Source organism: Eptesicus fuscus, chromosome 2 (genome assembly GCF_027574615.1).
Source record: "Eptesicus fuscus isolate TK198812 chromosome 2, DD_ASM_mEF_20220401, whole genome shotgun sequence".
Classification (NCBI taxonomy): domain Eukaryota; kingdom Metazoa; phylum Chordata; class Mammalia; order Chiroptera; family Vespertilionidae; genus Eptesicus; species Eptesicus fuscus.
Window position 1 is genome coordinate 31,965,684 of NC_072474.1, and position 8,036 is coordinate 31,973,719.

Sequence of the window (8,036 nt, forward strand, 5' to 3'; positions counted from 1 at the left end):
TCAGTACTTGTTTAGGTGGCAAAGCATTTCTTGTGATGTCATATGAAACCTTCAGAGTATAATATATCTATGATAATATTTTCTATAAAAATCAGTAATTTGAGTGGTGGATTTTTATCACATTTTATACTGTACTTCAAGGATGAATTTTGTAGTCTGAGTCTGTCTCTAGTAATATCAAAGAAAGATGAAAATAGTCTACTGTTCCAATTATGAATATCAGGTATTTCTTCTAATAACAGGTCTTTAGGAAAAAACAAAACATTAACTACTAGTAAACAGACCACTTAAAACACACACACACTTAAAATACATACACACACACACACACACACACACACACACACACACACACACAAACACACCTTATTCTAAGGAAAGAAATGCTTTGAAATTATCTTAGGAAACTGAGCCAGAAGGGGGACATAATACACGTAAACTTCAATCTATTATTAACCTTTTTAAGTGTAACAACTGCATTCTCTCCAGAAAAGACAGGGAAGTTGCTGCATTATAAAAGGAAAAATTGTTTGCGTTTTTGTTAAAGTAAAATTTATTAGCTGTATCTCCAACATATTTGATTTCACCAGTCAGTTGCAAAAACATGTAACAACCTGGACTGGAGACTCTCACCTGAACTGAATACAGGGAGGGGTGGGGAGGGTCAGTCTCATGGGACTGAACCCTTAGCCTGTAGAACCTGATGCTCTTTCCGCATAAATAGTGTCAGAATTGAGTTGAATTGTAGGACACCCAGCTGGTGTCTGAGCCTGCTTGGGAGGCGTGGAGAACCACACATCCACACATTGGGATGGGGTTTCAGAACTCTTAGTGATCTTTGGTAGCGGACACACTATTAGAACAAACAGCACGGGATCCACATGTAACCAGATATAACACAAGAGATGTATTGCCTTGGCTTTTTGTATCAGATTGACATGAAACATTACACATAAATATTTTTATAGCTAAAATTAGTGAGGAGAATTATTTATTCATCAATAGGCTATGGGAACTAACTCTTCCCCATGGCATTTCATCATGTTTTACTTTTCAAAGCATTTTAACATACCTTTGTTTTCAGAAATCATAAAAAACAAAGAGAGGTATTGACATTCACCTTTAGCTGATTAGATAAGTGAGCCTTATAGAGGAGTAGTGACTGTCTCTATAAATAAATAAATAAATAAATAAATAAATAAATAAATAAATAAATAAATAGAATTAGTTAATCAGGAATCAGCTATTATTCAAACTCAGGAGTCCCAAACTAGTTATTTTTTTCTATTACATTGTAGCACATTCTTAGGAATTATTTGATTAATATGACTAATGAAAATATGATGCCCTGGTAATTTAGGGAAAAATTTGCTCTATTTATTTTTCAGCCCAGAGTATAATGGTTTCAAAATGCAAGCATGTTAATGGATAACTTTCAGCTTAATCTGGATACATTTTATAGGAAATCACAGTGAGGTCTCAGTACTTGTTCAGGATGCAAAACATTTCTTGTGATATCATACAAAACCTTCAGAGTACTTTACCTTCTAAGCAATGGCAGAAAAAAGTCTTGACAAATAAACTGTATTGCCATTCCATTATTATTATTATCATTATACTTATAGAATTATACATTGCTAAAAGGGTTTGCCTTAACTAAAAAGAAAGTAGAATGACTTTAAAATATATATTTTTACTAGACGCCGATGCACGTAGATTCTTGCAGAATGGGCCTTCCTTACCATGGCTGCCTGCACAGCCTTTGCTCTGCCCAGAGCCGCCTTTCTGCCTTCCCACACTGCCCAGAGGCCCGGAGCATCTGGGGTGGTGCTAAATGCCTGCGTTGTCCCCATGCAATGACGCAAGCATCCCGCCCTTGGTGGCTGGGCACCTGTGTATGCAAATCAACCTGCCATTTTTGTTGGGTTAATTTGCATACTCACTCCTGATTGGCTGGTGGGTGTCTCGAAGGTATAGTCAATTTGCATCTTTCTCTTTTATTAGTAGTAGATTAATTTCAGAGAAGAAAGGACAGGGAGTGATAGAAACATCAATGATGAGAGAGAATTATTGACCAGCTGCCTCCTGCATGTCCTCTACTGGGGATCAAGCTTGCAACCCGGGCAAATGCCCTGACTGGGAATCAAACCATGAGCTCCTAGTTCATAGGTGGATACTCAACCACTGTTGTGTATCAACAGCCAGGCAAAAATGGAATGATTTTTATGCTAGGTGTTTAACATGGCATTCCAGGATAAAGGGAAGTTGAGACTGCTATACTTACTTCACAAATAAGAACAGAGTGGAAAAGAGGTTAATTAATTTACAAAGATCACATAACTAGTAACTATGCTAACCAAACTGTTTCCAAAGTTTGTGCATTTTAGAATACCTTTCATTTTTTTTTCAATTTTATTTTATTGTTTAAAGTATTACAAATAGTAGTACATATGTCTCCTTTTTTTTTCCCATTGACCTTCCCCCGGCTTCCTCTACCCCCTGGCACGTGCCCTCACCCCCCCCACCCCCGCAAGTGTCTTGTGTCCATTGGTTATGCTTATATGCATGCATACAAGTCCTCCGGTTGATCTCTTACCTCCCCCTGCCCCAACCCTCCCCAGCCTTTCCACTGTAGTTTGACAGTCTGTTTGATGTTTCTTTGTGTCTGTATATATTTTGTTCATCAGTTTATAATGTTCTTTATTATCCATAAATGAGTGAGATCATTTGGTATTTTTTTCACTGACTGGCTTATTTCACTTAGCATAATGATCTCAAGTTCCATCCATGCTGTTGAAAATGGTAAGAATTCCTTCTTTTAGAATACCTTTCTAAATTAAATAGGCTCCCACATCTGTGTTTTTTTGTTTTGTTTTGTTCTTTTCAGGTAACTCCTGTGCAAATTTTCCTTGTCCATGGAATTTCAGATAATTCCCTTTAGCTCTCTGGAGCCCCAGTGTAGAAGGCAATGGCATACACTCTAAAGAGGTTGGTTTGCTGGGGGCTGGGTGTCACCTTTCTATTTTTTCCACACCTGTTAGTTCATCTATGTCCTCTGAAGTCATATATTTCTTAAAGTAGTCATTAACACAAACATCCTTCAGCTGAATCATAACAGGTATGGATAATGGGTTATTAGCCTTAATATAGGGAATTAGTTTTTAAAGAAGACATATGATTGAAGAAATTTTAAGGCAGATGTTTGGAGCAAAGGACCCATCATTTATATAATCATGTTTCCTTATACATACTAAAGTTTATCTTTCTCTGAAATTTTACTTTATGGGTATTTGAGTTTCTGCTTTGATCAGGGAAGGGGCTGATGGAGGCTGGATCTGAGAAGGTCCAGTGTAGTGGAACTTTGTGGCTAGTTCTCTGAGTAAAACATATTAGCTTGGAGCTGGACAAGTTGAAATCTGATGGGGGAAAGTATTGGAACATAGTTAGAACTGAATAAGAGTGTGGTTTGAAACACTGTGGACAACTCCTTAGGAGTTGAGACAGGAGTATTTATGACTTGTGTTTTTTGAGAAGAGATGATAAGAAAGGTAAAAATTATAATATACAAGTTGCATAGTGCCAATTAAATGCTATAATTAAGCATGTGTACCCTAATTGCCATTTTAAATTTTGATTAAATAGAGCTTCTTGTGATTTTAGGGAAAAACCTTTCCCTACGATCAATATGCGGATTGTGTATTCTTAGATAAAATCAAGTTAGCTTTGGCACAATTACACAGAGAGTAACAAAGAAAGCACATATAAAATAAATAGAGAAAATGAAATAAATGTGCTTGAATATTTAGATTTATCTTTTTAAAGAATTATTTCTTTATGAATTTTATTGTCTGTTAATGGCAAATGTTTCCTTAGAAATGCGAGTTCTCTCAGGATTGTTTTACTCTTAAAAGAAAACTATATTTATCAGCTATAGAGACCAACTTCAAGTTTCCATCAAGATAGGAAAGTAATAGTAGATTAATATAAGTTTTTTCTCTGATAGAAATGCAATATAATTACTTTCCCATTTTCAAGACACAGATACCAACACATGAAACCCAGAGAAATAGTCACTAGCATCCAAGTGCACTAATTGAACATTCTTAGAAGTAAAACACACACACATGCAAAAAACAACAACTTCAAGTTAAGTTTCCAAATAAGAGACATAGACCAAAAGCAACTACAAGTTTCTTCTTATCTATAAAGCAATTATTGAGTGGCATATATGCATACACCATTCTTGGTGTGTGTTCAGGATATCACAAAACTATTCATTAATTTTGCTCTTAGCTCAGGGCAAGTAAAAATATAAGTGTTGAACTTATACCAACAGCTTAATAAAAACAAATCAATATGTACTTTCATAGAAAATGTCAGACCTATCAACCAGTCTTTCTGAGAAATATTCTGTTGTCATTTCTTCATTACTTATTAAATCTCCTGTCTTAGCCAGAAGCAAAGGTGACTAGAAATTAAAGAAATATAACTGCAGGATTATCCCTCAGTGACTTTCATGAAACTAGGAAGCAATTGAGCTTGAACAAAAATAATATAATTTTATTATCTAAAATGGAACCCCATTTTCCTCAAAAAACAAGAAAATTTGGTGAGGAAGAAGAGAAAAGCAGGGAGATATAGAGCAGTAAAGAAAGGGGGGAGGGAGATTATACTAAAAATAAACAGAAAAATTGAGAAAAAGACAAAGGAAAAAGCATAGAAGGACTCAGAGGTATATGGGATCTATTTAAATTTGTCCATCATTTTTGTCTTTCTATCCTTCCTCTCTCATTATTTGATCAGATTACCATTTTCTTTCTACTTATTGGAGTCATAATCTAGGATCTGGCTCTTTTGGGGTGAACAGCAAATAGACCCAAATTGTATGTTTTCACTGGAACCCTAATCACTCTGCCTGAAACCGAGAGCAGGTCTGGCTGCCTGCTGTAATGAAAGCCAAACTCATAAGACAGGTGCTAATGCGAAGGAAAGAGGTTTATTCAAGTGATGGCCACCTGAGAAGATCAGGAACTCTCATCCCATAGCCTGTTTTAACAGCTCCAGTCAATCTACAAATTTTGTAGGTCTGAAAACTGGGGAAAGAAAACTTTGGTCATGTAGGAAATGTAGGGTGCACAGGTGTATAGGCTGTGCAGGATGTCTTCTTGTAGGCCTTCATGTGGATCTTTATGGTCACCATTCTTGGATTTGCCATCTGGTTTTCATCAGTTGGATTCCTGTGACTGGGTCGTCAGGCTGCTTTTTAGATTCACACTGGAAATGAAACTGTTGAACTGTCAAGTATACTAAAATAAAACTTTTAACATTCAAGCTCTAGTTTTTAGAGAAAAATCAGGTTAGAATAACAAGCTGGATTTAACATTTAGTAAGATAAATATGGGTAGCTTTATATAGATAATTTTATAAGCTCACTTTGTTAGTACATTCTTATTTTAGTTCTATTCTATGGATAGTCAGATTAATATAAGTAGTATAGCACATTCATTCTTTGTTACATACCTAACCCTCTTCCTACACATTCAAAATATAGAATCTATTTTTCTAGAATAGAATGAAGCTATCATACATTTTCATGTATGTAACTCAAGAAATGAAAGAGTCTTATAAAGGAAGATGTAATCAACACAAATCAAATAAGTCAAGAAAAAAAAAATAAACACTCACTGCATTTTACAAATGTTTAATCATTGAAAAAATTTGCCAAAGTAGTTTGAATGGATCTGATGAGTTTAACCATTGCCTTTCAGTGAATTGAAGGGCTATTAAAATCATGCACATCCTATCTAATAAAAGGGTAATATGCAAATTAGCCATCACTCTGTCACAAAGATGGTGGTGCCTATAGCCACAAGATGGTGGCGCCCAGTCCTCTCAGCCCTGCTGGAGCCCCTCAGTCCTGGGGGGGCAGCCACTGAGAGCGGGCAGCGTGAGCGGCCTGGCAGAATGCTTGCTTCGTCGCCGCAGCAATGAGGCAAGTGTTCAGTGCCTGGCTGCGGATGGGCCTCTGGGCTGTGGAGAGCCTCTGGGCAGCGGGCATGGAGCGGCCAGGCCCTGCAGGGAGCTACTGGTGCACAGATTCATGCACAGGGCTACTAGTTGAAAAATAAACAGCATTATAAAGGAAACAAAAAAACAGAAATACATGCTGTCACAAAATACATAAGTGAAGAACAAATTGAAAGTAGCATAGAAGGGAAGAGTACTTTTTAAATTTTCTAAGAAGACTTAGGAAATATCATGAAGCTCAAAGTTTTATTTTAACACTAGAGGCCTGGTGCACAAAATTCGTGCACTGGTGGGGGGGGGCATCCCTCAGCCCAGCCTGCACCCTCTCCAATCTGGGACCCCTCAGGGGATGTCCGACTGCCAGTTTAGGCCCAATCCCACAGGGGATCTCACAATCCGGGACTGCTGGTTCCTAACCACTTGCCTGTTTGCCTGCCTGCCTGTCTGATTGCCCCTAACCGCTTCAGCCTGCCAGCCTGATTGCCCCTAACCACTATCCTGCTGGCCTGATTGACATCTAACTGCTCCCCTGCCAGCCCAATGGCCCCCAACTGGCCTCTCCTGCTGGCCTGATTGCTCCCAATTGCCCTCCCCTGCAGGCCCAGTCACCCCCAACTGCCTCCCCCTGCTGGCCTGTTTGTCCCCAACTACCCTCCCCTTCCAGCTGGATCACCTACAATTGCCCTCCTCTGCTGGCCATCTTGTGGTGGCCATCTTGTGAAGGCCATCTTGTAATGACATGGGGACAGCCATCTTGTGACAATGTGGGGATGGCCATCTTGTGATGACATGAGGCACGAGGGCCACTTAGGCTATTATTAGTATAGATGATAGAAAAGCAGGATTCTGGAAATCAAAAGCCATTTATAATCTGTTGATCATTAGCAGATTGTCTTTATTAAGATGAGTAAGACTACCAGTAGAACACTGTATAAACCTAGGAAAAGAACCAATATATTAATTTTATTAATTGAATCAATATGAATATAAAGAATAAAGGTTTTTATTTATTCAATGTAACAATTGCTTAGAGTTTTGTTGATTTAGATAATTTTATGCTAAACAAATCTTATATAACATTATACAATTTTATTTTAAGATAACATGTAGCCGAAACCGGTTTGGCTCAGTGGATAGAGCGTCGGTCTGCGGACTGAAAGGTCCCAGGTTCGATTCCGGTCAAGGGCATGTACATTGGTTGTGGGCACATCCCCGGTGGGGGGTGTGCAGGAGGCAGCTGGTCGATGTTTCTCTCTCATCGATGTTTCTAGCTCTCTGTCCCTCTCCCTTCCTCTCTGTAAAAAATCAATAAAATATGTTTAAAAAAAGAGAACATGTAGATCAAACTTTATCTACATGTATATGACTTTTGTTTTGATCTTTTTTTTTTTTTTTTTTTGCCAGTTTGTTCAGTGTGCACACACACTTTCCTAACGGGCTAACAACCTTACATTCACTCTAGGTAAATTTTATTTTCAGCATATATAGATGGCCTTAGCTCTCTAACTTGTTTTTAAACAAAAGGAAATGAAAGCAAGTATTACATTCTCAATATGCTTCACATTTTTATCAAAATGTTTCAACCCCAGAGACTAAATATACAAACAGACAATAATAGCCAGACCATATATGACAATGGGACTCTAGTCCAGGTAAGAAATGCAGGGGGACAAGCCAGAGCCATTGCTGCAAACTAACCTGAACAGTCAAGACGTGGTCAATGACTACCAACTTCCATATTTGTTGATCTCCCTTTAACTTATGGCCAACTAGAAACAGCCAATGATGCTCCACAAACTGACCACATAAGCCATCCTGCTTCTAATCAACCTGTCCCCAACACTCAATACCAACAACCTCAGACAGAAACTACCTAAAGCTTACCCTTTTTTTGTTTTGTTTGTTTACTATAAAACTTTTCCATTTTCCTAGCTGCCTTTGAGTATCTGCCAAACACAAGTGAGGGTGACTGACTCCCTTGCTATAGCAAGCTCTGAATAATAGACTCT